Source organism: Salvelinus fontinalis, chromosome 23, assembly GCF_029448725.1.
Source record: "Salvelinus fontinalis isolate EN_2023a chromosome 23, ASM2944872v1, whole genome shotgun sequence".
NCBI lineage: Eukaryota > Metazoa > Chordata > Actinopteri > Salmoniformes > Salmonidae > Salvelinus > Salvelinus fontinalis.
Window position 1 is genome coordinate 40,762,090 of NC_074687.1, and position 20,122 is coordinate 40,782,211.

The 20,122-nt window shown below is 42.8% G+C and overlaps 1 pseudogene; it reads right to left on the bottom strand.

Annotated features, from left to right (window-relative positions):
- Nucleotides 1-442: 442 nt before the first annotated feature.
- The window catches only part of LOC129821497 (glycerol-3-phosphate dehydrogenase, mitochondrial-like), an 82,286-nt pseudogene continuing 62,606 nt past the window's right edge, over nucleotides 443-20,122 (bottom strand).

The following is a 20,122-nucleotide window of genomic DNA, read 5'->3' on the forward strand; positions in this document are numbered from 1 at the left end:
GTCGTAAAATTAGTTTAGCTCTCACAAATTGCAATTACAAGTGTTGAGGAGGGGAATTGATCTCCGTGCAGATTCCCAGGCAGCGAGAGTTGTGAAAATGAGAAAAATATCCGGATTTAAAATGGAACATAATAATGTATAATTCTGTCCTCTACCCCTTCAGCTCTGTTTGGCAGCCATACCTGTTTGTTATGGTGGAGGGGGGAAGCAGACTTGCACGCTTCGACACGCTAGTCAGCCACAGAAAATGCACAACAAATAAGCTGTGAAACATCGTCCTCTTCAAGGGTGAAGACTTGGGAAGGGCTTCAAGCCCCAGGAAGTCATCCAAAATCCCCCAGTCTGTCTGTCCTCCTAAGGGGCTTGCGGGAGGCATTATGGCGAGGGGGTGGAGAGGCGCTCCATTCTGAATGTAGCAGCAAGGTGAGGTAAGGCTGGAGTACTAGGGCTGGGTGACAGCCTGGATGGGCTTACGCTGCTTGGTTGAGACTGGCTGAACGCTCCGCCTGGACAGTTTGCTCCCAGTCACTTCCTTTCCACTAAAGATCAAAAGATGGAGAGTGGAGCTGAGAGGCCAGTAGACCTTGAGTTAACATGGCCCTGTTTGGGAGAGTCAGTTGCAGCACTAAGACACACTGAATGCGGGACATGCCTGTCCACCCACCATCTCTCTATAACCTCTCTACCCAATCAGCATCTCTGTGAGTGTTGATATATCACTCACTACCATGTCTGAAGAGTTTCCTTGTCACATATAAAGTCATCTGAAATGAGTGAGTCAAAAACCCATTGGGATACAGCAGGCAATGTGTTAAACATGATATTAAAGAAGAGCACCTCTTCATACTGTTCCTCAGGGATGTCCTCGGTGGGAATAAATAGCCAATGGTAAATGTTCATAGCCATAGTACTCTCTGCCTATCAAGTTTTGAGATTTCTCCTTAAAGATTTATGCGTTATCCACTACGAGCCCCAGTGAGCAAAACCCGTTGAAAAGATGTCATTTGAAACAGTTTTGCAGTGAAACAAAGTCTTTCCAAAGAAAAATAAGATACCCCTTCAGTACCATTTACCTTGCAGTGGGGCATGATGCAGCTCTCGCATTCTCAGCACAGCCAGTAACCGAGAGGCTCTTGTATTAAGGCGAGGCATTCATTCACTGTGTCAACTTGTCCCCCTGGAATATTTATGATGCTAAATACATTTAATTAGGAGCTGGAGCTCTGATGGGAGAAAGTGCATTGTCAGTAAAAAAAAAGAATGTTGGTTACCTTTTGAAGCTTGCAGGTTGGTGCGCTCGCTTACTCACTCAGAATGACATGTCAACTAAACATAACGCAGAGAGAATTTGAATCATTTCGTTTGTGGTCCGGGTATTATTAAAGTATCATAGATGGAAACAGAGACAGGACAGGCGGAGTCATCCGAGGCTTCCTAGTAACATGTTTGTTGGTCACCGTAGAGCATTTTGAATTATCTCTCGAAAGAGAATCGCTATGATACCGTTGCCTCTTACTGGAAGGAAATAACCAGGTCTGAGATATCTGAGACTTAGTTTACGAACATCTGAGCATGTATTGTTCACTAGTAATTTTCTTTGAGCACTTTTGTGTCATGACTGAAATTGCCCTCTGTGTTGGTAACAAATGAGGAAACCTTGTTTATAGTTCACCGATAAACAAATAACAAAATCACCTTGTAGATTTGAAATGGGAATACAAAGTTGTGCATAGAGGGAGAGACTCAAGGCACCCTAAGGCTGGCTGGAGTAAAGTGAGACATCATGTCTGGCTCTGATAAAAAAAAACTGCCTAAATAATAGCCATCTTGACATCTGTCATCTTGCTGGAAATGGATGGGGAAATGACCAGCTCTCTATCGCCCTAGCACGCGGACACCCGACCATGTATCAGCAACTGAATGATGCAAATAGAAGATAATATCTGGCTTTGCTGAATTACATTACACCAAATCTAATGTCATTAAAAGAGTGGGTATAAGCAGTCCTTTGGAGGTGGTGTGGACAGCCTGGGCTTGACTGACACACAGATTAAGTGCCCTGACAGGGCGCACAATAAAGTCATCAGAAAATGTGACATGTCATTTAGAGGGACGGAAGGATGAATTGTCACTCTGTCAGAGCGGATACATTTTCGTATCCCTGATGTCCCATACACCACCGTGGGAAAATAGGACAGCATATGCTTTTCATCCAAATATTCAGATAGAGGACAAGTATTCTCACTCATTCACTCACTCATGTTTTGTCAGCTACACATTTGCTGTGTTCTTACCTGACGAAGAGCAAAGGATGCGTCCAATGAGTGCTTACCAGGCTATTTTTGTTTTACAAACCCTCCAGTAAAAGCTACTGTTTAAGAGGTTATGGTAGGTTGAGGTGAAGAATATGAGCATTTGTTATGATATGTTCAATGCATACATTTTGAGAATTTGACTTGTTATTCAGTTCTACAACACAATTAACACTAGCCTTATTGCACACAAGCCTCCATCTTACAGTGTTGTCTTTGATGAGTGAAATTAAATTGAAACGGGAGTATGTTTATATGTAACGTATTGTAGTATTTAGAAAAATATATACCGGTATGTACTGTATATTTTATAAATTTTTTATTTGAACAGAAACCATTTTTTTTCTTCTCAGTTCATGAACAAAAAACAAGAGACATAAATTAGTATTAGCAAATAGACTAAACAAATATACCCAAACAGTATATTTGTTCCATTTATCCCTTAACAAAAGCTTTCCCCAGACATCTGTGTGGATTTAAGCATCTCCACCAGGATACCTGGGAGCCTAGATTACAGCGGCTGGCCAAAAGATGGCAATGTTGCAGTGCTGAGTTCCAAATGAGCCTTCTACTGCTTGACCCTCCACTGTACCCTGATAGACTGGCCACAGACTTCCTCTGCAGCACACACTTCTCCAAACTGGCCAAGAAATCTGCCATACAGACAGGATTACAACAACTGCACTAGAGACATAGCATGACAGTCAACCGCCAAAGTAACTCGATTTAGCAATAGCTTTTAAGACAAATAAAAATCCATCACTTCATATGTGCCTCCTAAAAGAGAATTGAGTCAAAATGTGTTAAAAATATTTTCTGAACAGGTTAGAAATTTATCTGATTAGATTAATTTGTCAATATTGGCTGATATCAATTTGAAGTCACAAAAGCTTGCTTTGCCAAAGTAAATGACAGGGGAAACGTTAACAATACGTGTGAGAAACTATACTGAAATTACATAATAAATAGATCTTTTCGCATCCAATATTTTCCAAATTTGTTGTTTTTACTACGTTTTTTGCACTAAATATAGTCAAGTAAAGTAAAGAAATGACACTTCAAACTATCGACATCATTAGGATCAACTCACCACTATTTAAATTCTTCTTTTCCCATGATATACGTTAGAAACAGGTCTTTATCCGTATAAAACGTATTCCTTTCTCTCCTGAGTGTTCCTGGGTAATTACAGCTAGGAGAAAGGAATTGCGATGATACATTTTAGAGTAGCCAAATGGACACTCAGCAGGCTAGCAATTCAGTAGCTATTATAGGACTAAAATACCTGGAAATGTGCTCATCTTAATGGATTAAGGAGACATATCCTACAGTGAAAGGGTTAACAGAACCGGGTCTGCCGAAGATAAATTGCCACTCTCAACTAAATTACATCCTTCTGAGATGCTTGCAGAGGTGATCGAGAAAAACCTCAAAACTGAAAAGACTCCACGTTTCCATTAATAATAAGGGAGTTCACAGAAAGCCTCCCCCCAAAATGACATCACTTCAGTTTCGGGCCCCCCTTTCGATGGAACCAGAGCACCAGAGTGACACCCCACTAAACACAGACGTCAATTCGACGTCTGTTCCACGTTGGTTCAACCTACTTTCATTGAAGTGACGTGAAAACAACGTTGATTCAACCAGTGTGTGCCCAGTGGGACTCGTTGGCTCTGCTGTTTTTAAAAGTAACTAGAACACACTCCCTTCTCTTCCCCATGGCCATTTTACTTTGCTGTGTTATTTCAGGCCACATCAAGCTTATTGCCTCTAAACTGTCACCACTCAGACAGACCCATGGTGCATCCCTCATGGGATTCTCCTCAGGGACATAGAGCGCTTGCCTGACGCTGGCTCTGACTCTCACCACTCTGTTGCATGTGCAGTCTGCGCCGGCATGTTTACACAGCACTCTGACAAGGATCATTCACACTTACACACGTTTCAATCTCTACCAAGTCTCCACCAGCCACTGATCTGTGTTGTGCAGGATTGTGTAAAAGAAGACGTTTTTTTTCTCTGCATTTGCTGTACGTCTAGAATCAGACATTCATCTGACTAGAAGGTTCCCTCAGAGTTGAACTAGTGTGACCGGCCCTGTTTTGAACTGCTCTCTGTTCCTCAAGGGTATAAATTGCAATGTACAATAGGCTGTGGATGTTTTACCGCATAAGGTCAATACATATGAAGAACACAAGAGCTGAACGCAGGCAGGCTGAGCCACAGTCAGGTAGCCAGCCTCTCAGCCTCAGGCAACTATTGTTGTTTATTGGTTACAGGTATTAGAAGGAGACTAGCGCCATGCAGGCAGATATTCAAATAAAACCCTATGCAGGGAAAGATACAGTAGTATAAATATTTCTCTCGGAGAAAACGTAAATTTAATTGCATGTGGGACATCATGCATCATCATGTTCACCACTTGAGTCTAGTATTGTTTCTGAGGGCATAAACATGCAATACATTGCTCGGTTTTTCAGGATTTGTATTTTTTTGTTACAAACATTGTTTTTTTGTTTTTTTCTTTGTATTGTGAGAAAAGACACTAAATAAAAATCCACATTTATTGTTCATCAATGTTGCCTTTTTGCAGAGGTATCTAATTTCTTAGAAAATAATGTAACGAAGTCATATGGATCAATGACTTGATTCTAGAAATCCAGAGATTTAGTAGGAAGCTCTGATTTTCTGCTGCTGAACCTGATCCAACTGTTCTCCCACCTCTTCTCCCTTATGCCAGTCACATTTTCTAATTAGCTTTCCCCGTGGAGGAAGAAGATGGATTATATTTTAATATCTGGGGGCCTAAAATTAGTTTATATTTTAGCGAGTTAGCACTTCTTACCAGTTGATTTACTCTTGAAGCTGTAAAACCTGTGAGCTTGCAATGAATCATGCTCTCTGCTCTTCTTCTCAGGGAAGAAGAAGAGAGTTAGGGTTAGGGAGAGGTAACCCTAACCCTAAATCATGCTCTCTGCTCTTCTTCTCAGGGAAGAAGAAGAGAGTGCTTCAGTATCCCTAGCTTGATCACAATAGGTAAACACGTAATCATTTACACTATTTAGAAATTGTTGCACATCACGTGACACGTTTTCCCTCCATTGTTCTCCCCTCTCAGTTATTAACTACGCTACACTTTGAACAAAGCGACATTGTCTATGACTAATCAGTGACGCAGCAAGACTCCCCTTTCTTGAATTTTTGGCTCTATACTGGGCTGCGTTCATTCAAGAGCTACAGTACATGGCTACGCAGTGTTTTTCCACATGGTCTAGAAGTCAGTTTACTGTTATCTGATTATGGGCGTCCTAAGAGGCTTTTCACAGTCCCATCCATCACGCCTAAGGGCCTGTGGGAGAGCTTGGACATGGCTGGCACAATGATGTAAAGCACTGGGGACCTCCACACTGTACATGCAGAGCAGACCAACACCATGTATTAAGTGACTACATGTAGTACACCGTTCCCTTATGTTCTCCATGTTGTATGGGCATACTCTATGAAGGGACTTTTGACCCTTAAACTGTAGAAACACGCTCACTGTGTTCCTTTATACAATGGGTGGACATAATCCTGAATGCTGATTGGTTAAAACCGCAGTCCAGCCATTGTCTATTCCACATATGACTAATGTACAGCTGTAGACTTCAACGAATACACTACACGGCGTATGTTGGTCTCACAGACAAAATGTGACGGTAACGTGCCCTGCTCATTTTTCATAGCCCCGTTATGATCAAATAACACCAGATATACATTAACCATACATGAAGATTTTCCAGCGATCTGAACAAATGATCACGATTGATAATGATAGACTGCAGGAATGTGGTGTGAGGCAGGTGTGGTTATGTTGGTCTACTGTGTAGTGTGTAGCCCTCCCCTGCAGCAGCAGCCACACAGTGAGTGGAGTAGAGGAGGACAGCCAGTACAGTACGCCTGTTTGGTGGCTCGGACTGTGTTTGGACTGTGCTAGGGGATCATCAGTGCTTCTCTCTCTCTCTCTGAGGGAGACGAGCGTGCAAGGCCAATTTGATATGCGGGCCTTGGCCCCTGGGTCTGGGTGGAGGTGGGCTGGGTCCACCCAGTATTCCAGCTTCATTAATCATCCCGCCAAGGCTTACCGGCAAACCCCCTCTCCGCCTTCTCTCCCCCTCTCCTAGACAACCCCTCGGATTATACAGAGCCGTCGAAATGTCAGCCCAAATCTGAGTCTTGATGCAGATAATCATTTCAATAATATTTCTCCATTTGTGCCCTGGATGCCAGGGGAATAAAGCTTTTCCACTGTCAGGTAGCATAAGACTGCAGTTGGTGGGAATACTTGACTCTGAGCCAGATAGCTTAGCCGTGCTTTCAGCATATGTTCAACAAGCAGGCCTGTGCCGAGCACACGTCAGAGTTTTATTAATTTCAACCAGCGAGGGATGCATATATTTAGCTGACCCCCCTTCTATGTTCCCTATGGGAAAGGCTACGTAAGTAACGATATAAAGGAAACCTCTGACAAGGGAAGAAACCCAGTCTTCTTAGTGGATCTCTGACTGCAGTCACACGAGACAGATTAAAGTGAATTAATTGTAAACCAATCGGCAACTTGTGTTATCCAACATGTCACCAACATTTCCGTAACCCCCCCTCATAGTTACTAGGCCTGATTTGCTTAATAGAGACACATGAATGAACAATGTGAACTGTGATGGATTCCCTTCTCCAAAATGATAGATTTTGGATATGCATAATTTAGACATGCATAATTTAGCTGGCATAATTTAACTAATTATGGCATTAGTTTTTATGTAACAAATTGCCCCACCACGGATGCATGAAGTGCAGTGTTGGTGAACGGGGGTCCAACACAAAAGAAACACTCCGGAAATATGAGGGCAAACGTCGTCATTATCTCAGAGTTGAACTTCCTTATAACAGCTTTCTGGTTCCTCGACAATCCTGGGACTCCTTCTTCTCATCTCCTGACTTACGGTGTTGTGGGGGAGGGGGGACGGGGGTGTGGGTGGGGGACGGGGGGACGGGGGGGCGACCGGGAGCACAGACGAAAATGTCTATAGAAATAGAAAGTCTGAGAGGGAAGGCTTGCCTAATTAGTGCCCATTTAGATTTTATGATGGCTCGGAGATCTGCCTTTCCTGACAGAGAGCACTGTAGTTACAAATTGTTCTAGCCTGAGGGAACCATAGGAGTATCACGATTTATTGAACCTATCCTACCAGCATATTTCATTTGCCATTATGAGATGCCATCCCCCAATGATGCCAGATTATTTATTACAGGTTAAATTGTACGACCTGGGTGGTTGGGAAAGATTCCAGCATATCGTTTCTCTTAATAACGTCTTCATTATCTGACTGAGGCTGACTATGTTCAGAACAGAAGCCCCTTTCGCAAGCTGATCTCAGAGCATTTCGTACGCTCCATTTGGTATGGTACGTATTAATCTGTGGATGTCCATCACCCATTTCTTATGATATGTTACGAATTACAATTTGTATTATTTGTTATGAATTTGTAAACGTACAATATGTTACGAATGTGCAAAACGTACAATATGTTTACGAACTTGCAAAACATATGATATGTTACGAATTCTAGCTAGCTGGCAAACATTAGCTAAACTATGGTTTAGGGTTAGGGGTTAGGGGTTAGGGGTTAGGGTTAAATTTAGGAGTTAGGTTAAAGGGTTAATGTTAGGGTTAGGTGAAGGGTTAGCTAAAAGGGCTAACATGCTAAGTAGTTGCAAAGTAGCAAAAAAGTTGTAAATATTTGAAAAGTTCATAATTAGCTAAAATGTTAAAGTGGTCCGCGATGAGATTTGAACTCGCATCCTTTGGGTTGCAAGACGATCAGATTATATGCCTACCAAATCCACCCCACCAACTACCCTCCTTTCGTTTTTGCCTTAAGTTACCATCTGTCTTATGTAACCATACGAAACGTAACATATCACACTAAATGGAATGTCCCGATTTACGTACAGAATAATATGGAATGCTCTGAGACCAGGTAGGATAAACAAAAAAATTCCACTTTTTCACCCAATGTATTAAGTCTCCTAACCTGACTCTTTGATATTGTCAGTACACCCTATCCTTATAAAGAGAGTGTATTTGCAGGTCTTTATTTGAACTGTAAACGGCTGTTGTGCACAGCCCCATATTTTCGGGTATGTTTTATTGCAAGGTATTAACCACCCAATGTTAATCTACTACAGTAAAAACATATTTGTGATTTTATAGAGTTGCATGCATTTTGAGCAGCTTGATGCTGGAATGTAACCTGCAGTGGTGTTAAAAATCATTTGTGGTGCGTTTATCATAACTCAGACAGCTCCTTAAGTTACTTTATGCAAGTTTGATAGAACTCTTAGGAGGGGCACTATGCATGGCCAGATAGATGTGCTTGGATTTACAAAGAGATCCTGTACTTTGGTCCCCTAGCTATCCCTAATCCAGCAAGTCATAGGAGAGATGAAAAATGCCAGAGAGGAGAGGTGAATTGCCTTTTTTTATCCTACTGCCTCAATGTTAGGAAAACCAATACAGTTCATAAAATATATTGCAATGTCCATGTATGTTAGGATATGCTTTGGGATCATAACATACACATTCTAAAACAGAAATAAACACAATTTGGTGAATGCACATTGTGAAATATCCTCATTCTTATTACCTGATATCATTAAGATGAATATTCAAATACATATTTGAATATAGAGCATTGTATTTAATTCCCATGTTCATATGGCTCTTTTAGATAAGCATTTAGCTCATTGGGTTTTATAATCTTCATATAAGCCTTAGGATGGCGTTGTAATGTGAGGCAGTCCTACCTCTGGCCTGCTTGAGACACCGCAGACGCTCCAGAGGTTTTATGTCTGTTATGTATTAGGTCATGTTTATTTACTATATCCCTTAAACCCTTGGATGTTGGTATTTATCCCATTTACACATCAATATTACCTCTCTATGAAGGCCATGAGAGTGGCATTTAAGTAGTTGTGTAGGGGTGGTATTAAAATGCACTTCATACTGTGAGGGGAGCACGTGTGGGAATAGCCCGGCCCTGGACTCCCATTACCCAGTATAAAAGTGTCAGACACTTTAATTACATTCATGCCTTCCCTCCTCAGTCCTCCCCTTTTACTGCATCCATTCGCAATTGCATTTCATGCACAGCTCAACTTCCCATCTGAGCCGTTTAGGCAAATGCGGGATGTGCTAGCATTGTGCCAGTTCTCTAGCTTTCTTTTATTCTTCCATAGGGGTTTCTCTTCTAATATTATTGATTTCTCCTGGATAATTATTTGTTACATTTCTGTTGAAAACCCCTGAAAATGCCATGCCAATTTGACGTGAGTCACCGTCCTACTTTCTTTCTCACGAGATCCTTCTGCGACTGCTTAGCCGTAATGTCAACAATACTGTGTAGTAGATATCCACATGAAGACAAACAGTGGTACTGTGAATGTAAAGCTAGATATATACAGGTAACTGCCAGAATAAAGGAAACACCAACATAAAGTGTCTTAGTAGGGCATTGGGCCACCGAGCCAGAACAGCTTCAAAGCACCTCGGCATAGATTCTAAGAGTGTCTGGAACTCTACTGGAGGGATGCGACATCATTCATCCACGAGAAATTCCATAATTTGGTGTTTTGTTGATGGTGGTGGAAAACGCTGTCTCAGGAACCGCTCCAGAATCTCCCACACGTTTTCAATTGGGTGGAAATCTGAGACAGACGTTGCATATGGTTTACTTCGTTTTCATGCTCATCAAAACATTCAGTGACCACTCGTGCCCTGTGGATGGGGGCATTGTTATCCTATAGGGGCATAGACATGGTAGCCAAATAATGACCAAAATATTGGCCCGGGCCAGCATTTTTATATATGACCCTTTATATCATGATGGGATTTTAATTGCTTAATTAACTCAGGAATCACACCTGTGGGGAAGCACCTGCTTTTAATATACTTTGTATCCCTTATTTACTGAAGTGTTTCCATTATTTTGGCAGTTACCTATACATTTTTTTGCTGGTGGGAGGATAGCCTTGAAAGGGAGAAACATAGATATAAATCACACAGAGATGTAGATTTGGCTTTAAGTCACTTGTAATGAGTGCTTTTTTATATCAAATCTTCAATCATTTACAGATGTACAAAATATAATGTTTCACAAATGCACAAAATATCTTCTCTCAAATTACAAAGCTGTTACAATTGTTCAATAAACCAGTATTGTCTCATTTATACATTACAATGGCTCAATTAATCCTTCTTTATTATCCCTGTTTTTAAATTGACACGTTGAAATGCAATGACAAACCTTTTAACCTTTTTTAAATGCGTCACGTATCCCACTATTTATTATCACCATGAATTATCCTTGTATATACTGTTCCTATATTTATTACATAGCCATACTTTTGTATATACAGTGTATTTCAGCCACACCTGTTGCTGACACGTGTATAAAATCGAGCACACAGCCATGCAATCTCCATAGACAAACATTTGCAGAAGAAGGACCTTACTGAAGAGCTCGTTTCCAACAAGTCAGTTCGTCAAATTTCTGCCCTGCTAGAGCTGCCCCGGTCAACTGTAAGTGCTGTTATTGTGAAGTGGAAATGTCTAGGAGCAAAGTGGTAGGCCACACAAGCTCACAGAACAGGACCGCCGAGTGCTGAAGCACATAAAAATAGTCTGTTCTCGGTTGCAACACTCACTACCGGGAGCTTCATGAAATGGGTTTCCATGGCCGAGCAGCTGCACACAACCTAAGATCACCATGCGCAATGCCAAGCGTCGGCTGGACTGGTGTAAATATCGCCGCCATTGGACTCTGGAGCAGTGGAAACGCGTTCTCTGGAGCGATGAATCACGCTTCACCATCTGGCAGCCTGACGGACGACTCTGGGTTTGGCGGATGCCAGGAGAACACTACCTGCCCGAAAGCATAGTGCCAACTGTAAAGTTTGGTGGAGTAGGAATAATGGTCTGGGGCTGTTTTTCATGGTTCGGGCTAGGCCCCTTAGTTCCAATGAAGGGAAATCTGAACTCTACAGCATACAATGACATTCTAGACAGTTATATGAACTGTAATTATTTTAATTGTTCTTTGTTGCGTTTATATTTTTGTTACGTATGTTAAGGCACTTTTTATTCTGTCACACTTGCTTACAGCTGCACTAGGGTCAGACAGCATTCTTGTGTAGATTTTTCTGAGCCCTATCTCGTGCACGCTCCGTGGTGTCTTAATCTACACAGGAATTCTGTCTGACCCTAGTACAGCTGTAAGCAAACGGGTCAGATCTGCTAGCTAGTGGGGGAGTGACAATAAGAGGGTAATGGATATTCAATATCACGCTGGATGCATCCCACAGACTTTGTATGTGCCTGGCTCCTTAAATGTGAATTTGAGTGTCTATCCTCTGTTGTGTTGATGAAGTGCCACCAAATATCAGTTCACCCCAGTGAAGGGAGAAGGGAGAGGACACAGGCCACCACAGGGAAGGCCACCCCGGCTTACACAAAGGGAGGGGGGGCTGGTGCTGGGGCTGGCGGGGTCAACTCCAGCCGGTCACTCTGTTAGCGTCTCAGGCACAGGCGGTGTCACTTACTGTTTCACGGAGAAGCTGCGTGACCTTCTGGGAGTGAAAGTGCGATCCTCTCCTGTTTATACTCGGCCATGGATCAGTGGCTGGAATATGTCTACATCATCTCTGCCAATTTCACACAGGGAAGGAGGGCGTGGGCGGGCGGCGGGCGGCGGACACAAGCCGCTGCTTCCTCTGGCCGATGAGGCCCATCCCTCACAGCCGTCCTCTCTGACTGAAGCTGGAGTACATCTTCACAGGCAGTCACTATGCTGGTCCAGGGCTGTTCTAAGCACTGCTCCACTGGGCCACACAACTAGCTCTTCCCCTGGGAGGGATCCAGCCTGGATGATAATGACATGAAAATGGTTGCGTCCCACTTTCAGATCCTGTTGTATTTGAGGCTTTGTTGAAATAATGTTGCATGCGGATCTTGTTTGTCGTAAAATTCTTTCAACTTTCAAAATTGATACAAAGTGTCTATCATGGAGTTATATTCCAGTGACATAAAATAGGAGAAATGTACCCTATTAGAGTCCCAGCTGAAAAAAATCCACTGTTGAAATTATCTTGGAACAGAACCCTGCTTAAAGTAATTGATTCGTACAGTGAGGAGACGTAAAGCACTCCGGTGACTTATCAGAGAAGTAATTAATTACCTTTAATGGTTTGATCATGACAACCACGTTTGCTATAAACGCTATTTATGATGCACATTAAGGTCAAGCTTTTCTTAATGCTGATATCGTCATTTCAAAATAAACACAAACAGTTCCGGGGACCTCTAATTAGAAAATAAGGGATTTTCTACAGCGTGGTCCATACAATTCTGCATTAACAATCAAATTGTAATCAAACCCTACTCACTGATCCCACTTCAGACCTGCACACTACACTCCTCCTGGATGAAGCCACTTCACTTCATGCCCAATTGATCTAATTACACTGGGAGAATTCTCTCTCTTTCTGTCTCTGTGTAGAGTTGCAGTCAGAATTCTCTGTTTTAATCACAGTTATAGACCGAAGACCATTCAGTGTCCTTCTCGTCTTTCAAGACAACGCTCATCAAATGCTTTGTCTCTCTTCATTTCCTAAATCACCAGAGCTCTGTAGAACTTCCTTCCATCTGGATCGTGTAGCTGTGCTCTCGTCTCACAATCAGCGACCCCTGTTCCCCAATTATTGGGGTGTGAATTTGGGCTCATGGGGTGACCTTCTCCCAGTGCTCCTATCACTGACCCTTCAAGAACATCTCAGCCTCTTCTCCTCTGCTTTGTGTGTTGCATCGCATTTTTCATTTTGTGGGATCTTTATGAAGGATAAAATGAAAGGGACTGGGTCGCCCCGCGTGGTGTTCTGGGGTCTCTCCACTTCAGAGGCAGTGCAGAATAGCGGCCCTGTGTTTGCTTTGATTCAGTGTAGGGCACCAGCAAGTTCAAAGGTCAGAGGAGAGAAAGCATCACTCTCATGTAGTAGGCAATCACATCCAGCTTCATGCTCCCTGTACCCTAAGACACCCAGGATGGCAGCTGAACGGCTGGGGGCTTGTTTCAGGGAATATACACCACACCAAGGCAGCATATCCCTGCTTCTGATGTACACAATCCAGATCATCTGTTCTGCTCTAGTCTGCCAGGGATCCATGTCTTTTTGTATTCCCCCCCCCCCAATTTTGTGGTATCCAATTGGTAGTTACAGTCTTGTCTAATCGCTGCGACTCCCGTACAGATTCGGGAGAGGCGAAGGTCGAGAGCCGTGCGTCCTCCGAAACACAACCCAACCAAGCTGCACTGCTTCTTGACAATGCCTACTTAACCCGGAAGCCAGCCGCACCAATGTGTCGGAGGAAACACCGTACACCTGGCGACCGTGTCAGCATGCACTGCGCCCGGCCCGCCACAGGAGTCGCTAATGCGCGATGGGACAAGGATATCCCTTCCGGCCAAACCCTCACCTAACCCGAACGACGTTGGGCCAATTGTGTGCCGCCCCGTGGGTCTCCCGGTCGCGGCTGGCTGAGACAGAGCCTTGACTCGAACCCAGAATCTCCAGTGGCACAGCTAGCACTGCGATGCAGTGCCTTAGACCACTGCGCCACTCGGGAGGCCCAGGGATCCATGTCTGTTGAATTTTGAGGTGAAGTGTTTTCAGCAGCAAAATGGTTTCAACCCTTCCGCTCCTTATCAAACTTCCTCTTTAACTCCAGGTTGGAGCATATTGGACATATTACCTAGTGCAGGGGTGACAGAAGGTGATCCAACAATTACGCCTATTTACGGAATTATCTATCTTCCAGACCAGTTTCATATCTTGGCATATATTAACTTTGAGCCGGAATTTAAAGAGTGATTGCTCAGAACAAGGAAGTTAAAGAGGCAATTACATAATGAAATGGGCCATCAATTCTCTTCTCGGCCTTTTTCTGTTGGAGCAGAAATGGCAGCAGATGTACCTGGTTTGGATGACCCTGTGAAAGTAAAACAGTTTGCATTGTAACTCCGCTTTATCAAGTGACCCTCAAAGGCTGCATGGGGTCTGCCTTGCTATTTCCATCCCATAATTCAGTTATTAATTATCTTTGGTCTCCGCGCCGCTACAGCAGTGGCCATTGTATTTACTGGGTTTCCGTGGTGATTTCAGCCCATTTATTTGGTTTGTGTCAGCATTAGGACCTGTATTCAAATAGAGCCCTTCTAAATATAGCAGTGGCTCATAACTCGTGGGGATTATTATTGGAAATAACATAGCTCTTCAACAGACAACACTAGATGGAAGAATATTAATATTTCGCACCACATTGCGGAGGTGTGATATCTGTATTGCTTTCCTTACTCGACTGTCTCTGAGGTAAAGTAATTATCATGCTTTTTGTCACTCTGAACCTGTAAATAAATGGTCATTTGCAATTTGATTTGCCACTACACTTCACAAAGGGCTCCCACATCTTATAAAATAGAAAATTATTCAATCTGAATCTGTCAATAGTTTCAACCCCAGTTATTTTATCAGTTTCATGAACCCAACAGCAGCAGGTTTTTCCTCATAAACCCAGCTTCGCCTTTGTATCTCAGCCCTAACCTACTTTGTCCTTCTCCTGATGAGAGTCAGAGACAGTGGCTCCTTGGCGAAACAGGGCCCACGCCTTCTGTCACAGCCTCTAGCCCTGGGCCTACGGCAACCTGCTGCCAGGGCAACGCGCTGCCAGTTGTAGTTTTTAATTGGCCATCTGGGGAAAGATGGATCTAGTGGCTGGATATTAATCAGTAAATTAACCCAGCCATAATACAGCTCTCCCAGTGGAGGCCCGGCAGCTGTGGGCAGACAGAGCACAGAGAGCCGCCTGGGCCGCAGTCGCCTGGGCCGCCATGCTGCTGGAGGACCTGCACTGGGACTGGGAGCCCCCGAATGGGGACGGCCCCTGATTGAACATCTCTTCGGTGTCCCCTGCCGCTCCCCTGTGTCGGCACGCCAGTGACCCCCAATTTGTCTGACAATCACATGCATGGAAGATTATCTCAAACATGTCAGCGCACACAAAAAAATGAGGGTTCCTTAAGGGTTCTTTGGGAAGGGTGATGGTTTATCTGTGGTACCATGCTGACCCAATGAACCGTTTGAGTCCTTCAATGGTTCTTTGCAGTTCAAAAAAGTGTTCTTTCCTCTTTTAGTGATAATTGAAATCTAGGGGCAGCAGCTCATTAGATTATTTTGTGGCCATTTTTTGCTCACAGCTCTTTTTTTACAATTGTAAGTAAGAGTTTCATTCCAGTTTATCTAATCTGTTGTGTTATGCTATTACATGTTATATATAACTATGGCCAGCGACGCTGTCATGTGAAAGACTCACACATGGCCTTTTTCCCCCAATTCTCTCCTCAGGGACCCCCAGCTGTTCCAGAGTTAGCACACCTGATTCAACTTTTTAATAAACACAATAATAAAACCTATGGAAATTTAACAATGTAATATGGCTATTAAACGAGGATAAAGAACTTTTGAGATTGAGAAAGTTTTTATAGAACCATTCACCATAAGGTTCTATAAAGAACCCTAAAACGGCTCTATATAGCCTCAAAAAGGGTTGTAACCATAGCAGAACCCTATTTTGGTGCTATATAGAACCTTTTTTAATGGAACCTTAGGAAAGGGTTCTTTATAGCACCATACAGATTCCATTTAGAACCTCATGAGCATGGTTCTTTATAGACCTTTCAAAAAATGGTTCCATATAACACCAAAAAGGGTTCTGCTATGGATACAAGCCAAAGAACCCTGATTTGGCATTATATAGAACCATTTTTTTGTATGTGCAGATGTCACTGGTATTCCCGTTGTTTAAGGACAAAGCTAGTCATTATGTGGAAAACTCCCTCACTTTGGCAAAGACAAACAGTTGTACTGAAAGCTGGAACTAGCTGGTATTAACTCTTTATAATCTACACTCTTAGAGGTAGGGGTGACTCGAGGAACCCTGGAGCTTCTCAAGGAACCCTGGAGTTCCTCAAGGTACCATTGCAGTCAATGGGTTCATAGTTCCACCTTCGGTTAGTTGGTAGGTTCTTGGAGGAACCTTAAACCTTTCAATGTAGCAAAGGGTTCCTGGAGGAACCCTGGACTGGAGACGTGGCTTAGTAGGGTCGTGGCTTTCAGATAGACATTTTTTTGGCCACTGGTTAGAATAAATGTTGTTCCTGTTCATCTGTTCTGTTGTATTGTCATCACATGTTAGGGTTGAAGACTCACAGTTTTGTAGCAACAATGAGTCTTACAGAGGTGAATGAGTTTCATTTACTTTCATGAATGGCCAAAAATAACTATCTGAAAGCCCTGTCTCCAATAAGCTATGCTTCCAATATTCTGGCAGTCTGTTGCCGCTACAATATTTTGTTAAAAAGGTTTTAAAAAATGTACCACTCCGATCACTAAAAGCTTGTTTGAACCTTTACACAGGGGCTCCTCTGGGAACCTTTTTGACCTGAAAAGGTTCCCCTGTGTGGCAATCTTTTGAACCCCACAAGTTTCTTCGAGGCTCCTTTACTCCTTTGCTTCTTCCTCAGTTTGGCTGGCGCCTAGCCGAAGTGTGCTTGCGTACTCCCTTAAGTTAAAAGACATTCGCTTGAAAATGAGAAATAGTACCGTTTGTCCATTTTGAGACGCCCTAGCCAGTATACATTTCCTCAAAATAGACTGAAGTAATCCAAGATAACTCATGAAGTGTGTCATTCAATTTGACGTTTTTGCCGAGGAGATCTTAGACACAATTTTACATTTTAACTAAGATGTTTGGTGCGGTATTTCTCAATAAATAAAGATTGCATTAAAAAAGAGTTGTCTCTCGTTGAATGACAACAAAGACTTTATTGAAGAATCTGTTGACCAATCACCAAAGAAGGGGCGTAGATTTCAGCTCTGAACTTTCCTCTCCGAAGTCCAAAATGAACAAAAACGTCACAAAATGTCATAATATATGCACAAACTCTTCCGAACTGTTTTGGCTGGGAAGCATACGGATGCCTTAAGAGTGTACAGAAGTTTAAGAAGTGGTGAGTTAAGCTCTTGACCATTTAAAATGTTCCTCTGTGTGTATTCTCGGTATACCATTCAGTGTGTTGGTGTGTTTGACTGACTGGAATCACTAAGCGAACCAATTAAATGCCCTAATGAATATACAACAGCTTATTTGGATCAATTAACAGCCCAAACAACAGCCAGTGGTGGCTTTACGTTAACTACTTAAAATAGAAGGCTATACACCCACATATTTACATATAACATAGCGTACCACACTATAACGGCTCATGTTTTAAAAATAAAATTGATAGGTGAAATCAACATGCAGTTGTGCATGAGAAAGCAGATCAAAGACAAGCAAGATGGTGGGAGGTGCTTGTGCTGTATTGTCAGAGTGAGCTCTATGAGGGTGACCCATTGACCCAAGCAGGTTTTCAGAAAGTACTTCATACGAGTGATGCTTTTAAAAAGCTTTGAAGACCACCTTCAGTGATACTTGTCCTGTAGCCCAACAGAGTTTTCTTTTGAAATGTCTTTTTTTTTTTTACTTAGTCTATGAAAGCAAATCTCCTCATTGGTGAGTGCGTTTATACTTTAATTATACGACATACAATGTCATAGGGACACATTGTGCCAATACACCAGTTCAGTTTGTAGGTCTACAAAGCTGAGTTGCGATGACAGGAGTTGCCCTCGACAATGACAACGCGTCATAGACAAACAATGGCAACAATTAAAACCCTACACCGCTCTCTGCTCATGAATAATAAACACAAAAGCTTGGATGCACGCTGCTTTTGCCAGCTGACCCTATGGCAGCATTTTACGGAGTCATCACGCTCCACCATCATAAATGAACTGCCTCACATTTCTACCTGGATGTCAATACATTTTGAGGGGACGTCATCTCCATTGGCACACGTCTCTATTTCCCACATGCGCTGACGACAGACATGAAATAATTACCGTGCAAGGAGTTGCACGTTTTCCTTTCTAATTTTAAGGGTCAACAGCATTTTAATACCATTTTAAACACATACCCAATGTTTTTTTTTATGGGGCATGTACAAGCGGCGTTTGATAGCTCAACCAGCCAAGCGTGGTTAAAGAGAGCCCCGGTTGCAGCTGCTTCCAAGCCCCACTTAATTTAGCCTTGTGACCCCGTCTCACCTGAGACTGCATGGAAATCACAATGCAGTTCAACTGTGAAACAAAATGATATATTGTGTATTTACCCTACATATTTATGCAGGATCTACTAACAGTGATGCTTGCTCCTAATAAAAGGGACAACTTCGCCTTGTAACTTGGGTAACGCTAGGTTGCAGCCACACTGCCCCAGGCCCTTGTTTTCAACATGATCATTTTGATTGGATGTTTTTTTTCGGAGTTGACATGTATAGCGTTTTATAGTACGCAGTAGTTCAAATTGTTGCGAGAGACATTTTGAATGAATAGCCTACTGTATATTCAAAAGCTTAGTTTGGAATTTATGAAGGTATGTGTCAATAACAAAATCTCAGCCCACACTGATACAGTGTAATGCAGGAAACATTGTGCTTGGTGCAGTGCCTCTACTGTAATACATATACATATTGTGACTCCCGGAAAAGACAGGATAGAGTTATACTGTTATTTCTACACAGATGGTCTACTATGATCACAAGGTGCTATAGATTTGAAAAACTGTATCTAGTTTGTTATTTCTATTTCTTATTTCTTTTTTTGTCCTGGTTGACACATAGTGACAGCTGCGTTGGGGGTCCAATGTGTCTATTGCGCAACATCTGAAGAAGTCACATGATACCTAAGGGTTGAAAAGCCAAGCGGAGGACACAATAAGGGAAACATACTCACTGTACGTCAGAAACATACTCACCACAATCAGACGTCCTGGGTAAACATTTTAAGAAATGTGTCAATAACGATTTGTCTCTTGACAAGGAGATCATGTCAACCCTTTAGCAGCGAAGAAGCACAATCGCCGACTCAGAGGCTCGTCAGCTTCTGTCTTTACACTGCAGAAGGCATGCTACTGTATGTAGCTTGGAGCGTCTCTCCCACTCGCCTTTAAGACGACTGTATAGAGAGTCAAGCAGAGAGGGTGTCTCATCAGCACAGCTAACAGGGTATCTGGTCAGGTCATTAGCTCTCCTCTTATTGAAATTCCTCCAGCCAAATAGACCAAATGAAGCTAAATTAAGCTGTAGATGGCCAGGATGGCTAATACAACCCATTAATATGCTGCCATGCCAACCCGCTCTCTGTTCTATTCCTCCCTGCCTGCCTCCAGAGTCACAGCACACGCAGACATGCCTCTCTCTCTCTCCTCTTTCTCTGTCGCTCTCTGTCGCTCTCTCTCTCTCACTCGCTCTTCCGCTCTCTCTCTTTCTCTCTCTCTATCTGTCGCTCTCTCTCGCTTTGTCTCTCTCCCTCTCCATCTCCCTCTCTATCTATCTCCCTCCCTCCCTCTCTCCTTGTCTGTGGGCCCTAATGGCGAGCGTGTACAGCAGCTCTGACACCGTCACATCTGCTGGCAGAGAGAGTCTCTCCCTCACCACACAGCCTGCTAATGAGATCTTCCCCATTTAATTAATACCATAAGAATTTTAATTCTGACTGAATCAATTTAATGTGATGTGATTTTGTCAGCTCTATTCCCCAAGTAAGGAAAAAAACAGAG